Below are 20801 nucleotides of genomic sequence, written 5' to 3'. Positions count from 1 at the left end.
TGTTTGTGATATGAAAAGTAATTTGAACAAGATGAGTAATGTCTTAAGAATAATATATGTAGAAAACCCACACTATTCTGTCTAATGAATCTGAACCCAGACACTGAGGTATTTTGATGGTGTATCCAGAGTGGCTTTACAGTGTACATAGTGCCGACTGCATTAAAGACTTGACGGTTATTTTGTTGAACGTATACTAATTCCCATGTAATTTTCTTCATTATTCTTTACTGTTTCCATGTTCTTATGAGAAGTTTTGCTGACTTGATAAGTGCTGTTTATCATATTATGGATTGTCTCTTTTATGTATCTGGCCCCAGGCTGGATCCACGGCTCTGCTGAAAATGCTAATACAGTCATTACTTGCAGTCTGACAGAAACAATGTTTCAGAAGATGAATTAAACAATGCCTTCTATTGTAGTGGGACTGGGATGACCTCTGAAGCACAGAAAAACAGCTGGGGGTCAAGTGTTTATGGAAGATCAAATGTACAATTTAATTTCATAGGCAAGGGTGAGAGAACAGTTGTGGCTTCATCTGAATGAAACTGGAGATGGTTTGAGTAGATTTGTGAAAGCCTTTTTTAGTTTAGCTTTAATTGCGGCTTTTGAAAGACGACCTGGCCATTATTGGCTCATGGTAATTTCCTATATAATTCATTCAGCTTTGTTTCAAGGCTTTACAGGCTTTACAGCAAATTTTAGCAATCAACTGATCTCCGAAAAGCATTCATTCAATTTTATCTGATTCTGTCATTCATTCTTTGCAATTTAAATTAATGCTTTGATATATCCACCCACACATTATCACATTCAAAGGTGCACACTGTTCGTTAGGGTGTTGTGATTCCAGTGACATTTTCACATTCAATATGTCTGTAAGTGTTGAGTTGGAGAAAAAAAGAATCAGTTGCCTCGCCTTTCAAATGAATGATTTTATTTTTTTAAAGTTTTAATTGATGATAATATATCTTTTTTTTTTTTTTTTCAAATAAAAAAATCGAGGACATTTAAATGCCATTAATAAATGGCATTTATAACAATATATACGACAGATGGTAACAAGAGACACATAGAAAAATTATATAAAGAAAACCTTACAAGCACACTTAAGATCAATATAGTATTAAAAGTGGTTGAAGCAGCCAAAGATATCTTAACATCCTTTGCTCTCAGATGGTGGGAAAATGTCAACGAGTGACTTTAAAAACCAAAAGTGAAAATGCTCCACCTCAAATGTCAAAATCTTCTTTCTGACTTAGTCGGCAATGGGTTGTGGTGGCAACATGGACATCAGGGAAAGATCAGAAATCCCATCAGCCACAACTCCCTCAACCTCATCCCCGGGGATAAAAGCCTTTTCCAGGTCAACCAAGAGATGAACCAAGTTGGTACTGCTGAGTGTATGTATATAAAGTCTAATGGGACAAGCATCATATTCACCTGCAACAGCAGATCACCCCATGGAAGAGTGAGAGCTCTACTGCGAGTCCTTCCTGGATGTCCTTACCTTCTCATGATGGCCTTATTCTTTCAGTCATGACCCAGGTAAGAGTGGGTCAACAGACTGATCAGTAAACAGACAGCTTTGCCTCATGGCTCAAAGCCCTCCTTGCTGCAACAGTGTGATAAAGCTAGCGCTCGCCTGTGGCCATCCCATCTCTCCCATCCCTGGGGTGAGTTTCCTAACCCCTACTCAAAGAGGACATGGCATTCTTTTCCATGAATGAATATGAACTCAGACTTATCAGAGCTGATTTGAAAATTAAGTTTGTTTTGTACTCCGTCATGAAGCCAAAAAACCCCGAAGGGTCCAGGGCCCCAACAAGTGTCGGAAAATTATGAACAGCAATACAGACATTGCACAGACTTAGCAATGAAACACTCACCTTGAAAAGATCTGGCTCGAATACTGACAATTCCATCAATGAAAACTGATTTTAACAATGTAAAATTTAAAATGTAAAAATTATAATGGAAGTAAACAACGTAATAGTAATTAGTCGGCTCTCACGGCACGAATGCTGTGAGGTGTCACCGTATGAATGTTGTGGGTTCAACTCTCCTGAACAGGAAAGGCAAAAAAACCCACAAATAGCTGTGCATTCAGACTGAAGTTAATGACACTGTTGAGTCTAAAGTAATCACTGCAGAGGCAGATATAGCTGCTAATCCACAGCTCCCCATCCAAACAGGTCTTTATTTAAAAGGTTTAAGTAATCTACTCTTTATCCTCAGTTTGCATGAGTGTGGATATTTGAGGAGGTATATTAGTTAAGTAGGATGGATATGATTATCCATTGACCGCTGTTTGACAACCACCATCTTGAGATGAAGCTCACCAGAGTGAAGAAAGGAAAAAATATAAATACAGACCTTAAGAAACAATAGGAAACATGTTTCACCATTACTGCACATTAAAAGATATCAACTAATAGTGATAAGAGCACTTGATTTTTTTGCTTTTCCTTTTTTAATAGTTTCAAAATATCTGGACTTGGCCTCAGCATAGTAAACATGATGGAATGCAATGACTAAGGCTCTATAAGGGTATGTTTGTTATTGTCACTGGTGAGAAAACAAAGATAACAAGACTGAGAGTTAGTCGCATCTCCATGGCACTGTCTCTTTGCCTCAGGTCTTTGGATCTCAGCTTGGAGAACCATTACCCGTTCCTTGTCCATCACTTGGGGCTCTAAGGGCTGACCATGTGCACTGGGGGTGACAGAATCAGGAGCAAAATGAGAAAAATAATTGGAAGGTCAGATTTCATAATGGCCACTCCAGTGAAAAACACGCTCTTAATTGGTATAAGAGCCGTTTGGTGAGTTTTCAAGGTAAAATGTAAAAGCACTCATTATCCTTGCCTTCTCGCAGAACCCAGCGCTGGCTCACAGGCCAGCTTCCGCCTTCTTTCAGCACTGAGCTATGACACGAGGCTTCCCGACTTTTTGTTGGACCCACGCTTCACTTTAATGAGTCACTGAAAAATCATTAGAGCATGTTGCATGGAAATATTTTAAGATGAGAAGTAAAAGCTGTGTTTGAGAACAGCAGGTATCAAAGTCATTACAACCCCTACTTCTTTCTCTCACTCACTCACTTTCTAGCTCACTCATTTTTTCTTTGCTTTTCAAGTTAGGAGTTCAAATGTCACCTTTTCAAGTTAACTTTTATTTCTTTCTCTCTGCAGCTCCCCATTAAACTCATCAGGTTGCAGCAAGGGTACATGGCTGTATAGTCAGACCGAGAACATGAAGCTCTCTTTCTCACTGACTGTGAATCCTACTAAAGCCTCGGTATCACCTGTGAGAGCTGGGAACTTTGGGATCCGTAGTGAGCGTTGTGCAGCAGAATGAGTGTCACCCTGCAGGACGAGTCCTTTCATCAAGCTTCCCTCTTACCCTGACCCTGCCATCTGGGAAAACAGATGATACTAATGAGGGATGGCTTCTTGTCTCCTGGCACCGAATGCACACACTGCTCCCATTGTGAGACACTGTCCCCGCTGCTCCCTGGGAGTCGCAGACACCGCTCATTACGCAAACACGATCGCAATGATGGACAAAGACAGGTAAGCTACAACATGGGACTGCTTAACAGCGCGGTGAGCTGATCTGATGCTTCCTCAAGAAGCATGAAAACCTTCAACAAGTTGTGATACAGTAGAGAGGAAGACTTTCAGTTTCTGCACCCTATTCTTTCAAAAGAGAATAGTGACAGTAAATGGAAGTTGGTTATAGCAGCGGGGGGGTTACTTGGATTCTATGCCTTCTGCAGGAGCTGGAAAGGAGCAACCTCTCTGAGATGCGAGGGTCAGACAGGGCTAATTAGTCTGCAGCGGCCCCTCAAATTTCTGCCCAGGGATATTAATGAAGTGATCCATAGGCAAGCAGCTGCTCACCACACAACACCCCCACCACTGCCCGACAACTCAACCTCCATTCCCCTCGCCCCCCTGCTGCTCTGCGACTCTACCAAGGAAGGGCAATGCCATGCCAGGGAAAAAGCCCGAAGTACTCCCCCCCCCCGAGAGAATGACAGCTCCGGATCGATGGCCTCAGAGCAGGAGGTGGATGAGTAGAGGGGTGGGGTGCGCAGCTGTGCGTGTGTCGCTATGCCAGGAGAGGGTGACAACAGCTTGGCTTTGTGTCCTACATCAACAGAAAAATAATGTTTCCACCAGAGCGGACACAATGGTTTGAGGAATGGCTGTCTTGTCTCCATATTTGTTCTATTCCTGCCGTCCTGTGGCGCGTCTAAGCCCTGCTGTCACGAGTAACGAGCGAGTTAAATCTTATCAGAGTCTTCACGGGTACATCTACTCAAAAGTTTTCATCACAGGCAGGATGTCTTCTTGTCATTTCATCCAAGAGTCCAGCAGTGAATGGCACATAAAGTGTGTCTTCCTCTTCTACATATCCACGAGCAACCCAAATTCATGAGACTAAATACCACTGAGATTACTCTTTTTTTTTTTTTATCTCAGAAGAAATATGCTCCCCTTCACACTTTATACAACACGTCGCATCAAATTCAAACACGACAAACCTTTTGAGACGGAGAATAAACAGGCTGACAGTCAGCCTAATTTTAAAAAATTCATACCTATCAGCTCTAGCTCACATCAAAACTTCCATACATCAGTGAGCGCCCATCAGAAGACAACACTTTGATCGCAACATCCCACAGAACAATGAGAAGAAAGGAGATGAGATCCTTTTAACTTTTTTATGGAATGGCAAAATAGAAAATAACAATTACAACTCAGTTTAAATGATTTGAAAACCACAGGGCAAAAATGAACACTAAGTATGGCCATATTTTTCAGCCTTTTCTTTCTGGAAGTACTAACACTGACCTGCAAAGACTTTTTGATTTCATTGGGGAAAAAAAAAAAATATGAAGACATCTTTCTAACCCTTGTCCTCATTGTGGTACCGTTAAAGCTCAAGCCTTCTCACTTGCCAGACTGAAAGGTTTCTTGAATAGGACGATAGACATAAGACTTTTGCCCCGAGTTGAGCCTCTCAAGCAGCACTTTCTCTCAGGCCAAAAGCTGCCTCAAGGAGCAAACAACTTGGGAGTAAGTGCTGCTGGAGAGGTTTAATTCAGGGCAACAGGGTTTCTGACATGCCTGTATATGGGCAGCCACAAAGGCCCAATAGGCAAGATGGTCAACTAGCAACTCAAACAGCACCACAATAAAAAATACCACATCATTCAATTCATAGCAACACTGCAATTTAAGTGTAATAATGAATTCCTGTATTCAAAGGGATATTGAAATTTTGCCTTATATGTCATTGGATGAAGTGTGAATGGGTTAATAATTCCAGCCTGGAGTTTACCCCTGTAGGGGCACCTTTTAAGTGGTGAAGGCTGAGGATGTCAGAGATGCATTTAGCCGAAGGAAGACTGTCTCGTTACGGCTCTGACAGCTTATTCTGTGCACATCCAGAGCAACTGCAGGGGGACCTGAGCCAGAGCTGAAGGCCAGCAGGCCAGTGTGCATGAGAGCACTTCGGCAATTGAAGGTGAGTTGTTGTGAGAGGTCACTGCATGAATACCGAATGAGTCACATGGGTCCACAAGTACTGAATCAATGAGTACAGCCGTGATGATGGAGGTGAAAAATGGATATGCAAAGAAACCTCCTAATCCATGGGGGTGCAACAACCACCACGTTATGAGTTGTTAAATAATGTTTTAAAAGTATTGCAGATGGTGTTGCTACTCTTGAGTGCTCATGCAGACTGCATAAACATGAATTTCTCCTACGTCTCATGTGTCATAACAAAACGTCTTGTCAAAGACAGTGGTGGTTAAATCTGTGGCTGTGAACAATATGTGACTCCTTTGATCAGCTGCTGAGCTCCAATCTGGTGGTGAACAATAGCCACTCACATCTAATGTAACAACATTCTTTTTTCCAGATGTCATGTACTGCCTTCCCAGAAAAGAAAAAAAAAACAACACAAAAAAAACCCCCTCCATTATAGCAGTGTGTCAGAAATGTGAACCCTTTCTTGCTTTCATCTTTACACCTCTTAACAAAGAGTCACATTTCCTGCAGCTTTTTTCCCCTTTTCATTGCCTCTGGACTCTACCCAGATGGAGGCACTGGTCACATCCCCGATGTCACAGTTAACCCTTGGTTGACTTTGATTTCCTAGTAAACAATGCTGTGACTGTGGCTCATGAGTAATTGAGCACTATTGATTTTAAGGGCTGAGGGAGACAATAATGAGGTCACATATTAGGCGACAGCAAACACAAGGTGAGAAAACAGCTTTCCTCTCAATGACACACACACACACAGACACACTCAAGAAGAAATGTTGCCACCTACATCATCCATGATAGCATCACTATCAACTGTCTTTGGCAGCACTTGCTTCTGCTCTCCTTATCTGCCTTGCTGTCAATACAGACAACCCTCTGCCCCACTGGGGGCATGAGGCAGTATTGACATTCAGCTCAAACCCACAGCTCTGAGTGGAGTCCAGGGTGTTGCGCATGAATTATGCAAGCCTTGACGCCAGGGTGCTGAGCAACACCAGTGCCATCATAATTGAAACAATTGAAAAGACAATACCAGATGGGTCAATAATTAGACGGCAGGAGGGGGAAACTTGATCCGGACGCTCCCCTGTCTGCCCTGCCAACCTAACCACCGCGCACATGGAGGGGACCTTTACCGACGCGTCGCGGCCCCTTTCCGTGCACAGCCATGTGCTGCGTGACATGCTAAATTGTGTTTGCATACGGGTATGTGCAATTATTTGGAAATGATACAGCAAACTTTCAGGGGGATCAGTTTGCAGACAATGCGGCAGTAGCAGTAGCTTGTTCCAATTAAAAATTTAACATGTTATGTTTGGACTTTTAAAAGTTACTGGAACTGCTGGATAAATAAAACTTTGTGACTTGGCTACAAGTGCCAAAAACAGTCCTTGTTTATGAAAACAGCGTCGCCTTAGATTACCTCCCTGATGTCATTCATTTGTGTCGCTTGGGCCGTGTTAACATGACAACGTTTCATGTGACAACCCCTTAATCCATTAAAAAAAGGAGTGTGTTTACACTGCAGCAGCGGAGACACTGACAACGATGGAGTGAGTATGCCGAGCCACTGGAGGGAGCTGATGCTTGTTTTTGTAATGAAACCACACAGACGCAGAGAACAATATGCCATAAACGTGAAGAAAATGGAGAGATCCCGATAGACATCCGCATAGACTGATGATGCATTGGATGCTATCAGGGGTGAGTCTCAACTATAAAACTCCTGATATGTATGAAAAAACTAGAATACGGACTGCGAGTCAAACCACTGCGGGTCCGCCATGTTTATTTACAAGTGCATGAGCAGAAGTAAGGGGAAGATATCTTCGCGTGTTCCACAGCCTCCAGCAGTCTCTCCAGGAGGGATTAGTGACCGTGAAAGAATCTTTCCACCTTGGGAGCCGGTATAAAAACTTTGTGGATAAAATGGATCCGCACACCAATGTCATGTAAACAGACGCCCCAAAAGTGAAGAAAGTTTTGCGGATACACTCGTAATCATTGTCGTGTAAATGGAGCCTCAGTCTGTAGAATACACAGGCAGTTGAATGACAACCCCCGCCCAGCACTGTACTTTCATAAATCCATAGTGAGGGCTCCAAGCAGATCCATTACACACACTGGTCTCCTGGACAGAGCAACGACTCAAGGTGATCACCATAAAACTGCTTGCCATGAAGCCATTTCTCAACTTGCGATGTCTTTAAAATAACCGGGGAAACAGAGACGGAGGCATGGCAAGAACACCTCAATGCCTCCAGCCAAAGAATGTGATAAACATTCATAAGCAAACATGTTGTAGTGTACTGTGGTCAACAGCTAGTTTTAAGATCTATTAAAATTAATATTTTTGTATGTCTGCCATTCCCTTAATTATCATGGACCTTGATGACACTTTGATTGCTTTTCTTTTCTTTCTTTTTTTTTGCTTTTCCCTGTTGCTGTTGTTAAATGTGACTCATAACACTTCAGTATCTCATCCAAACACATGCTCACTGATCTGAATTTTTCAAATACCTAATGTAAAATTTTAATATTACACAACTGCACCGTTTAGTAAGAAACCATCATCATGTAGAATCAACATTCCTCTGCTTGGTTTTTTGTGATGCTTGAGAACTAGTTACCTGTGGTCTGAACAGTAGTGGGTCTGTGAAGATAAAATGCATATATGCCCATATAATTATATGAGAATTGCAGGTGAAAATTTCAAAAACAGTCTTGGGCCATAAAATATGCGTACTGGTATACAAACTTTAATTTCCTGGGAACATTTTGATTGAAGCAGCACTTAAACTGAGGCATCCCAGATTCTGGGAGCCCCCAACACCTGAAGGTTATCAAAAATAGGTTTTATTTTCCTTTTTACGGAGTCTCATTTCCGTATTTCTCAAAAGCGGTGCCCCTCAAGGAACACATAGGCTCCTGTGTATTGGTCTCATTCCCCATTAGGGTTTATAGAGAGCCGTATGTACGTTTATGGGGAGGTTAATGGCTTTTAAGGACCACAGCGCAGTTCTAAACCCACAGCATTAAAGCCAAGAATGGCAACCAGGGACATATGTACCAGACATATGACTATATTTAAAAGTGAAGAGGCATATACTAATTCATGGCCTCACATCTTCAGCTGAGGGATTTTGGGATGTAAAGTGGGGAAAAAAAGAAGACAAAACCTGTCAACGTTTACAATTTTAAAAAGCCTAATGAGCGGAAGTAACCATAGCAATTTAGTGAAAAGAACATCAAAGACGAGGGAGCAACTATTTAGGCAGGCTGTATTCATGCACAATTAGCTGTGAAAATGGCACTACAGGAGTCTGCTACTCCCTGTTCTTAATTAGTTTTTATCCTTAGTCTTGGATGAGAGGTAAACAAAGCCATCAGATTAAAACTTTGCTTTTCTTCTTGAGACAAAAACACTGTCAACACTGGAGACATGCGAGTGTTACCCATAAACTGTGTACTATTGTCCCAGAGGAATGAGTGGCATTGTTTTGCATTGGTCTCAGTCACAGTATGGAGAAGCCTTGAAGCCCTGCTTCATGGCTTCATGGCTTCATGCCACGGTGCTGCTATTGAAGCAAACGAGTCAGGCTTCAATAGAGGGGACATAATTAACATTGAATAAAAGGCAGCAGGATACAGAGACAGGTTAGCACATATGTGAGCTTAAAACAGGGGGTAAATAAAAAAGCACTGTTTAAAGACATATGAGCAACACACTGCTTTACTGGGAGGAAAAAAAAAATCCCCACACACACAACAAAAACAGCATTTTGCAACCGAAGCCTAAATGTCAGCATGTGGTGCATTGTCACGTCATGCTTCACTGGCCGCTTGTGAAGGTCTTCAGATTTAATCGATTTAAGATCAATTTGCTCTTGAACTCCTAAGAGACTACAAATAGCAGCAAAAATGTCAAGTAGATATAGCCAGAGGGCAGAAATCATTTTTGTTGTGTTTGATATTTTGAAAGCGATCAGGAACACATCAATTCCCCACACATAAGAATTACATCTCAAATGGGCCCGTAGATACTAGACGGAACCAGGACATGATGTTAAAACAACGCATGTTTTGGTCATCCAAGTTGTCATATTCCAAAAGTATTTGAACACAAAAGTGACTTTTCTTGGGTGAATTTGTGTATCAGATCTATCTTGTTGCTGCAGATGGACCTGCCGATACACAGGCAGGCATCTGTCATATTTTATAAGAACTTTATCATGAACTAATTCCATCCCCAATATCCTTTATTTTATGATGTAAGCTTGGGCAGCAGTGAGAAAGACGTATTTCAACCATTTGTTCCACTAACGTAAAACATTGGAGATTTAGGTTAGAATTCAAATTAAGAGCCAAATAGAAAAACTACTTTAGCCACTTGGGTTTTTCAAAGTGATAAATGTCTCTTTTTTCCTACTGGACTGATAAAACAGATCGAGTAGCAATTTTAGGTATTATGGTTCTAAATATTTTTGCTAGAGCAACTTAACTGATATCTAACAAGTTTGCACAATGAAATTGACTTTAAACTCGTGATCAGTGACTTAGTATGGGTTATTTACCCTAGTTACCCTTGTAAATGCCCTAGTGTGCATTTTCTATATTGTATGTTTGAGAAATATGCTTTAAATGTAGATATTCTACACAAGACCTTTAAATAACGTATGCTTGTGGCAGTGCAACATAATGGGTTTAATGATTAACCCCTTGGAGTAGTTTTAGAAAAGATTACCTGGTTCTTTTACTAGAGTATTTATTTTAAGGACAGAATTGTACTGCAACACTTGCATCATGATGGTTCTCACTGCAGTGTTTAAATGTGGTACCACCGGGTGACGAGTCCTTTCTAACGACAGCCTTCATTAAGCCAGGCTTACTCATGGACAGATGGGAGCTGTGTGTGTGTGTGTGTGTGTGTGTGTGTGTGTGTGTGTGTGTGTGTGTGTGTGTGTGTGTGTGTGTGTGTGTGTGTGTGTGTGTGTGTGTGTGTGTGTGTGTGTGTGTGTGTGTGTGTGTGTGTGTGTGTGTGCGATAGAAAAGCAGGACTGCATTAGAGCTGCTGCCACATTCCACTTCAAACATGACCTTCCAGTGGTCCCACTTCATCCACCACCCACAGACCCCCCCTTCCTCTCCTGATGCATCACTGGCCCCCCTCAGTCTCAGTCAAACAAGCAACATGCCACACAGACTGTAGCGGCTCCTGCACCCCATTACTCCAAAGGCCTCTCACCTCCTATTTTCTGCCATTTTTTTTTTTTTGGGGGGGGGGACCACCATAATTTCTATCTGCTAGCATTTAGCCGATCAGTCACGAGGCCCCGCCATCCTCCTCCCTCCAGTTTCCTGGTGATGAATGACCGCTGGCCATCTCACTGACAGCTAGGCAGCTGATGCCACATAATTACAGTATCACCATTTAGGCAAAATTACCAAATTACTCCAGTTCTCAAGAGGCCTGGAAGACTGACAGGCCAGCCAACAAAGGAAACACAAATATCTGAAAAGAGGAGAACACAGAAGAGTGCTTGGGCCTTTGCAGATGAGCAGAGAAATTAGGTTCGCTCCGTTTCTTCAGAGAGGCTACAGAGTAATTTTGGAGATTTTTTCCCCTCTCACAAATAGGGCTAAAAAAAACAGCTGGCCTCTCCTTGATATCCACTCTGGCTTTTCATTCCCAATTTATTCCATCATTAATTCATCTTGAAATTTTGGAGAGTATAATCACAAACAGCTTAAAATTCTATCCTACCAGCAAGGTCTGGCCATTATCTTTAATGCATCAAAGGTTTGGTACTTTTTTTTTTCTGGAAAAAGAAAAGCTTCTCAACTTCCATTGATTTCCAATTTTAATAACAAAAAACTGAAATTATAATTCCGCTCAGCCGCAACGACAAAAACAAACTTTATTTTAAAACATTCACTATCATAAAAAAAACATCATAATCTGCAGACCGTGAGAACAAGGTACTCACTCACACAAAAACACAATAACCATCAAGTCTGCCTGAAAACGTCTGCGGCTGACCCGGCCCAGTAAATGGAGTGTGCATGAAGAGATGAAGTGACATTTATGATGTGAGTGCTAACAGTGAGCAGCAGAGAAGATGTTGACTTAGCACCGGGTGTGTGTGCGTGCGAGTGTGGTTGGGACTTTGGTGGCCAACAGAGCCGAGTTAAGCCTCACTAATTTATCTACTACAACAAAGGATTTCTTTGACTGGAGCCTTGAATCCGAAATAAAAGAGGGCGTTAAAAAAAAAAAAAAAAAAAAGCACCTTGTAACAGTCACGCGGCGTCTCTTCGATCCATTATGTAGAGATAAAGTACAGTCTGTTCAACCGTCTGCAATTTTAGGCACTTAATTTGTGAAAAGCAAGGGGAACAAGTTTAAAATTGCTCGATCGCTGTCACTGCATAAAAATCTCATCAATTGGGCTTTTCGTTTCAAATCGGAGCTTCAAAAGATGGCAACCTCTCCACGAGCCGAACTAATGTTGAAGATGAGGCAAAACAAGGCATACAGTGGTCAGCCTATAGTGATCTGATGAGCAAGGCAATGGATAAACAGAAAAAGTCAAAATGATCACCACATTAACCAGTCAAGAGCTGTCCAACAAGCCAGCTGAAAGTTTCAGGCTTCCTCACTGTGATGGTTCACAGTCTACTTTGATAAACAAGCCCAGCAGAATGATAATGTTCTCGGGGGTGATTTAATCAGAATGAGCTGTATGTCACTTACTAATAGTGGGTACTTTGCTGTGATTTATCTGTGTTTGCCGAGTGGAAGGAGACGGAACAGACGGCCTGGTCTCCCAAATTAAATAGGGCAAAAGAAAGATTCCTCAAGATATCGGGGAGAAAAATGTATCACAGGCAGATGATTAGTATTATTAGCACAGGTGCAGTTACAGCAAACACAAGAGACTCCCATTTTGTAGTGAAAGGGAGCAGCGGATAAAGAAGGAGGTGAGCTGAAATGGGGTGCCGGTCCCAGAGGTGGCTTGTCTCACTGTGCTTAGAAAAGTTTCACCAGTATATCTGCCACTTATATGAGGCTGGAACAAACAGTTAAAGTAGCTACAACACCATTTATCCTCATGTATGCCTGTCACAAAATTAGCTCTGTAATGGGGCTATTGAAACATGATCATGCATGGTGGTAAAATCTCATTAACAGAACAAGCAGGAGGAGGACTATCAAAGAGCCCTCACCTTGTACTTGTTCATGTCGTCCAAGTTATTAGTTCAAAGATCTATGATGTGAAAATGACTTAAAGATCACATCCCGGGAATGTTAAACAGCCCGCTGCTCAATGAGATGATAAAAAAGAAGCAGAAAAGTGTGATGACACAAAGACTTGTGAAACTCATTCCTTCATACATCACTTGCTGAGGGGATTAGAATTACTTTGATTGATTGCACTGATAGCAATTATTTTAGCTTGGTAAAATATGAAACTTTGCAAATCTTGAGCAGTGGTTTAGCCATTCACAAGATAAAAACGTTTAAAATACAATATGAAAACAATAGTGTATATATATATATATATATATATATATATATATATATATATATATATATATGAAGACAAAGCTTTCTGAAGAATTGTGCTCCATTAATATTGCTACTTTAACCTTGTTAACCTGAGTGGCAATAAAATGCACATTTGTGTGGTGCAGAGAAGCACCTGGTTATTCTAAGGACACAATGCCAGCTTAGTGTGCTAGAACTGTGCTCAATTTTAGATAAGAGGGTAAATCAAAGGTCTAAGTGCTGCATGGACAAGGTTGTGTCTATCCGAGTAAGATGAGCAGCCGCAGAACTCCAGAGGCTGAATCCGAAATCATGATAAACTCAGAGTGATGAGAAGCAAAATAACTTCAACTTCTGCAGAGATTAGACACATTTGAGAACTCACATGAGGTATTCATGTAGCGCATGTTTATTGCATACATGTTGAATCTGAGCCATTTCCACCTCTTAAATGTGAGGCTGGAGTTCAAAGAACAGACTTTCTAAAATAAGTGGTTTAGATTAGCAATGAGATTAACAGAGCACTGTTATGGCAGCAACACGGTAAAACAAAATGCTGGCCATTTTCCCTTCTATCCAAATATGATTAATTATTTAAAGTATATACTTAGAGCTCAAAGAATAATGGGTTGGAAGAGGGAAGCAAAACAATAAACAGCCCAAATGTTTTGAACTGTCAATCTAAAGTAGCCCGAGGGAGAAAAATAAAAAGCGGGTAAAAGACTTCAGACGAAAGCGGAGAGTGAAAACACCCAGCCTCTATCTAAAAGTTCCTTTGGGACATTAACTTTCTCCAGCAGACCTCTGGTTTGAACCCTAAATTCCTTCTAGGTCTGCAGTGACAGCGAGGGCTGAAATGTGCAAGTGCAGATTAACCCAGAAGGTCTTTGCTAAACGTTATTAGTGTGGACCCATGGAGCAGCATAATAATGATAAGATTCAGACATCCCAATTGTCAAGTTCTCTCGCTACACATCATGCGTCACCCATTTAAATTATAATAACACTTCGGTTAACAGGATTTATATGTGGATCATGACTATTATGTTGCCTACATTGTGCCTATGAAGGAGAGTTAGCAGGTTATTACTAATTTTAATGACTTTATTTTGTTTTGACTCTCTTGTCCAAAGAAGAGTCATTCAATCGAGGCAAAGTATGAACTATTTTATGGTAATGGTCATAATTTAGATAAGCCCTTTTCAAAATAGAATAGAATAGAATAGAATCGAATAGAATCGAATAGAATCGAATAGAATCGAATAGATTATTCTTTTAAACCGCTGTGATGCAATTTGGGTTTCACTAACTTGACCAGGACTCTTCAATACATAGACCAACACAGACCCGAATCAAACTGCCAACATTGGAATTAGGAGACAGTTTTCTCTCCCCACCTCAACCCTTCTGTTCAACAACTTCAAACCATCTCCTTTACCACTAGTATCAACTTCCAAGTTATTGCTGGAGCCTATCCCAGCTGACTGTGAGGCATTGGCCGATCACCCCCTGAAAAGCTCACCGCGTAAACACAGAGACAGGCAATAGTTCACGCAAAGACTTCAAACGGTGGTTAATGAAGGGTCATCAGTAAATTTAGCATGTTTTGGGATTGGATTTGGACTCAGTTGCGCGGGAGGAACATTCAAACTCAGATGAAGTGTTGCTGAGCATAACACTGTTCCGCAACGGCACACTCCAATACATTCTTGTAATATACAGTATAATCCACCAAATCTGAGTATGTGTTCAATGTTTTATGATAAAAACCTTCAGACGGTTCAGCCTTTTCTTCCTGGAAAATTGCACCCAATATTCACATGACATAAATGTCCTCTAATGCCCTTTTTTTTTCTTTTTTTTTTTTAAAGGCTTTCAACAGAAATTACGCCACAAATAAAGGTGCAAGTAAAATGTATTTCATGCTCTCAGGTAAAGCACCTGAACCAGTAGAGGCCTTGAATTGAACAGATCCAGCTGCCGGTCATTTAAAAATACTCATTCATTGCGGTTCATCAGGTGTGTTATGAATATGCCGTAAATGTTCGTACAGATGGAGCGTGACTAAAATGGCTCTGCAACACTTGGTTTGTAACATATGCTCACAGGTAATGCCTGAAGATCTTTACTGAGAAAGTACCAACACAGACACATTGTTAACATTAACATAATCAAAAAGAGGGGATCAGTTTGAAAAACCACAGCTCTATTAAACAGACCAGTTGGTAACTTTTCAGGCTTATATAAATCACAGGTAAATGCAAATCTAATGGGACAATGTAGATTCACCTCATCGGCAGTGAAGTCACAAATATGTGACTCATCTTGTAGCAATTGTCATAATATTCTCATTTCATCATTAATCTTTGAACAGATGAGTAACTTGTCTAACATGAGGGCAAATAGACAATTTCCTCATCAAATGGATGTAATAGACATATTTTCTTTTTTGGGGGAAGACTTTCCGCTATGGTAGGTGGATAATTACTGTCATTGATTAATAATCCTGGGCTAGCCCCATAATAATCAGTCCCACATGTGCTTGGCCCTCTTAAAGGAAAGGCTCATTTGCCACAGGGATTCACAGCCTAAACTGCTTAGTGGGATGTAATGGAGAGCAATTTTCTTGTCTTGAGAAAATAAAGAAAATAAAAAAAGGAGGGGTTGTCAAGAGATGGGGCAGGGGTTAGCCTGGCCTCTTTCCATTGCCTCAGCACATCAAATCTCCAAACAAGGACAACTCTGATTTCAGATCAAGTGCGTTTTTTCCTGCAGGCAATAAGTAGTTTTCCAGGACACAAGGAAGTATTTTATTGCTTTAACAGTTGAACTGAGCATTACGATTAAAGAGTAATTTCTCTATTTCTTACAAAAATAACAAAACTAACCGGCATAATCCTTGTAAAATGAAATACAATATACTGCTGTTGATATCTTTAAATGACACTTGAGACTGTAAAAATGCTTTAAGATCAAGGGAAGCAGCTGAGCTTGTACTGTGATGGATTGCCTCCTTCCATACATTGTTGGCAAGGCGAAAAGATGAATTCTGTAGATGCAGTACGAAGCCAATCCTAAATCCCTGAAAACTTAATTAAAAAAGCAAAGTGATTTACAGTTTGTTCGGCATCATTCTGGGTTTAAGACTTCACAATTTCCAATTATAAGCAGTGGAATAGATTCCAAAGAAGAGCGGGGGTCCCCAAAGAAGACCACAATCCTCCGAGAGATTTATGTGTTTGTAGGAAATTGTGAAAAAGCAGCCTAATGTTCAGACAAAACGAGGAAGAGAATGCCTGCGCAGGAAAAGCTGGGCTCTGCCAAGACCTAAACGGTAAATGATCCATCTGTCTGCTTCCTTCTCTCTCTTGGAGGAGAAGACGAGCTACCATCTGCAGATCTGCGTCAGCAGAAGCAAACGACCAAGACTCTGAGAACGGAGAGATCCGCAGACTGACATATAGTTATCTCTACAAAATATCATACACCCGAACCGCAACTTTTCTTGTTTTTTTTGTTTTTTTTATGTGAAAATGATTCTGTTAAATGTCACATTGCATTCTGAAATGAAAGCACAAAGCACATAAACATGTTGAGTTACAGGAGAAATCATGGAATTATTTTTCAAACCAAAATGCATGGTCGAGCTTTGATCCATCAAAGTAGCCACCTTTGGCACATGAGGGTGCCTCTCAATCTGTATGAGTGTCAGAGTAATTTTATATGTAGTTGCCATATTCGTGCTTAATTCTATTCATATTCAAGTTCTATCTTATTTCTGTGTATTCTCTCTTAGCAGCGCCTCTCAGGCGCTGCTCACTAATCACATGTTCTGAGCAGGTCAACCTGACCGAGGCTGATAAACAAGATGAGCCGCGTCTTCCACACAGCTGCCATCTCGACGTCCCATGCGCGGGATGTCCTTTGATTGTATTCATAGTTGATAAACTGTTAAAACTCACAGAATGTTTTGTTACTATGATGTGTATCCTGTAAACCCTCCCCTTTGTTTAATGAAATAAAAACGCAGGAGAATGGTCTGAAGCTCAGAGTGGGTAGGAGGTGTAATCTGAACACGCTCCTAGGCCATTCTCCTCGCGAGTAACCAAAGCTCATTCGTGTTGTCTTCTTCTTTCTTGCAGATTTAATAAATGTCTGTAGCCTAAACCTGACAATGAGTCACCGACGTGGATCCAGAAAAAAAAAAACATCCTCAGACCATCACACTTCCTCCTCCATGTTGACAGTTGATGTCACACAAAGCGTACAGAGATGTTGCGTGATGAACCATAGGTTTCACATTTCGATTCATCAGTTCATAAAACCTCTTTCCGGTCTTCAGTTGTCCAATGACAGTGTTTCATGACCCAGACAACCCTCTCTGTCCTTTTTCTAACGAAAACATATAATCACAAAATTAAAGTTGGCGTGATTGCTCGTTCAGTGGAAAATATAGTCCCGACACTGGCCACGTCACAAGTTGTTTTTCCAATTAAAACTGAACATATAAAAGAATACTATTACAACTCTTAAAAGTCTTCACACCAAACAGCCTTTAGGAATCATTGCATGAAATATCTAACGTGTTTTATTCTTAAACACTCACCAGCTCCAGTTCCAATACATGTTTTCGTCTAATGTTTATGTTGTCATTCAATCAGTGTCACACATCTTATCTATTTTACAATCTTCATAATAACATGGATGTCTAAATAAATGCATGTTTCCAGGCAAATAAAGCCTTCAATGAAACCAAGTAAATTAAACAAAAATATTTAACACACACAAAGAGTTTGTTGTGGCTTCTGTCAAAACAAGCAGAGTAATTATACCTCTGAAGGTAAGACAACTTAATAATGAATAGTGCTGTGAACATTGGAATTATGAACTGAAAGTAAACACAAGAGATGAAGTATTGACTATAAAATCATAAAAATACTGATGGAGAAACCATGCTGTTTTGTGGATTTTGTCATAGAGGTGTATATTTCACTGCTTTATGTCTCATTGCAGAGCCCTAAACAAAAAGACCTGCATATTTTGTCTGGCTTTCAGTGGATTTAATAAGTTCCTGGTTTAATCTTTTTCGGGTTTAGCTACGGCAGTTTTTCTTCATTGGACATTATACTGTAAACAGTGATGATATTTTTTTAGTCTGTTTCAGATCATAGCAGAGATTAGCCACAAAGCGACATAAACACACTGACACCACCAATTAAAGTCAAATCAAGGTGAGTCACAAGTCTCTTGATTTTGCTTATACCCAAATACATTTGTATTCAGTTACAGTAATATGTCTATGAAGCCAGACAAAATTCAACATCAGAATTACTTTATTTCTATTTCAGCAAATATTTTCAGAATCAGAGATCTATGGAATCTATCCCTAATATATTCCTCTTCTTGTCTCGACTGCCATCAGCCCGGTCAGTTTCTGAAACCTGACAGTGCTATCTTGACAGGCCCGTTAAAGATTCACTTTTTTTGGGTAGGACACATTTTCATGACCGTCTGTCCCTCAACTCTTTTTTGGTCTTGAAGAAATTGATCAAAAAAGACAAATTTGAAACATGTATTTCAATTCTTGAAAATTCTATAATTTTAATTTTTTCAGTTGCAGGTCTGAATAGTTTTTGGTCCTTTCAAGTTCTGAGATTATTGACGTTTCACAGACATCAAATATTACTCTCTGACTGGCACACAAAGAAATATGCCTTGACATCCCAGCAGCCATGAACAAAAATATATCTTAATTCAAAAATATTCAGGAAATTCAGCATTCAGCCAAATATGAGGTATCTATGACATGTGGGGTCTCGTCATTGCATAATTTGAAAAACCGGGACGTTAAACTTAAAATATGAAAAGTTCAGAATAATACAAAACCGGAAACAGAAGTGCTCCTGTACATATTGCATGTAGTAGATCTACCTTCCTTTGCTTAAGACTTCAGAATTTACAGTTGCAACCAACAAAGCCACTTTGTGACGAGTGAACAGACACTGGCCATAATTTTTATCATCATCCATCCTCTACGTTTGCTGGAGTTAATCATTTTGATCAAACAAACAAATACAATGTGTTACAATCATTTTTATGTATTTAGCTTGCGCCACATATGTCCATTAACGTACAATTAATCCAATATACACTTGCATTTCACTGAAGGCTTTTAGCCTTTCTTGTTCCGCCTACGTGTGACATCCCTGAATTTAGGGAAATTCAAAAAATGTGAAAATTATCTGTTGTCTTGTTTACTTTGTTCAGTGTTGAGGGGGTGGACAGACTATTATTTGAGATTTCATACTCTGAATAGTGTTTGCAATCACGTCGGCTTTATATTGCGTACGTGCAGGGGTACGTGCATCTGTGTGTGTGTGTGTGTGTGTGTGTGTGTGTGTGTGTGTGTGTCTGTGTAGGTGGAACAAATAAGTCAGAGTCACAAATTAATGTTAAAAAGAGAAGAATCCACACAGTGGATATACTCTGGGAAAGAGTGTGGCGTCTTGTCAGAGCTGAGCGCTCACAAAGACAAGTCAAGCTTCTGTCAGTTTCCAACAGCAGACGAGAGACAACGGCGATGATGACAGTGATCAGAGTTGGAAGATGATAGCAGCTGGAAGTAAAGATAGCTCTAATATGAAGTAACACCTCACTAAAAATGAACTGTCTGTTCCTGGTGAAGTAGTACACAATCTTGAACAAGTTATCGGCATGGAGAAGGTGTTTTGCAGAGGATAATTACAGTAACGATACCCAATGGCAGCATGATTGCTCCCAGGTGACATCGCAGGTTATTAAATTGTCACGGTGCACCCTGTTGTGGAGCTGCAGACTCTTGAACTGACCGCCCACAAGACTGACTCACAGTTTATCTGCTCCATTTGTTTGACATCTTTACGACATAGCATATTAACACAACCTAATTTCATCGGGGCCTAAATGTCTTCTCCTGGCTGTCTCATGGAAATCCTTCAGGGTTAGGTTAGGACTGCTGGGACGTTTGTCTCGACCGAATTACACCAAGTGACATTTCTTACATCCCACCCCATATTTTCCATTTAGAGTTCTCATGGCGAAAAGCTTGTGACAAAAGTTTAAAAAGTGGCATTTTGAAGAGACAGTAGCTGGGTAATGTGTCCTATAGAAGCAATTGAAATACGATAGAACATACAAGTGGAATGCAAAACTGGATCCTGATTGAGCAGGAAAACAGCACAGCCCCACTTTTGATGTTTTTAATGGTGTGACAGTAAGAGTTATGCAATGTGTTAGCCAGCTAAATCAGGGAAGAAAAATCCACCAAATTAAGCAACTAATAGCTCCCTTAATGTCTTTGTTTGTCTGCAGCTGACACCCCCATCCAGCCATACAACAAGCACCAAACATATTAATTATCTTCCAAATATCTTCCCTCTATTTAGTAAAAATGGGATTAGTAACTTTAATAAATAATCATATTCTTTTTTAATATTTTTTTTTATTTTGTACTTTGAAAGCATGCCACTTGTACTTTGATTAAATGTGATATTATTATGCAGGTGTGTGTGAGAACTATTGGGTGTTTGCGCAGAATTAGATTCTCACTTCCAAAAGCATTTGTTTTTAAAGAAACTTCACAAAAACTATGACCTCATTTTTAAATATGTTATACATATGCACATAAATCACAAAATCCTTCGTCAAA

General features: G+C 40.3%; 1 protein-coding gene across 3 annotated transcripts in view; it reads right to left on the bottom strand.

Moving 5' to 3' along the window:
- Window positions 1-20801, bottom strand: part of macrod2 (mono-ADP ribosylhydrolase 2) — a 419737-nt gene that overhangs the window by 228045 nt on the left and 170891 nt on the right. The window lies entirely within an intron of this gene.

The sequence above is a fragment of the Blennius ocellaris genome, assembly GCF_963422515.1.
Source record: "Blennius ocellaris genome assembly, chromosome: 13".
In the NCBI taxonomy this organism is placed as follows: Eukaryota; Metazoa; Chordata; class Actinopteri; order Blenniiformes; family Blenniidae; genus Blennius; species Blennius ocellaris.
The sequence above is the reverse complement of the archived record's forward strand: the minus strand, read 5'-3'. Positions and strand labels throughout refer to the sequence as shown.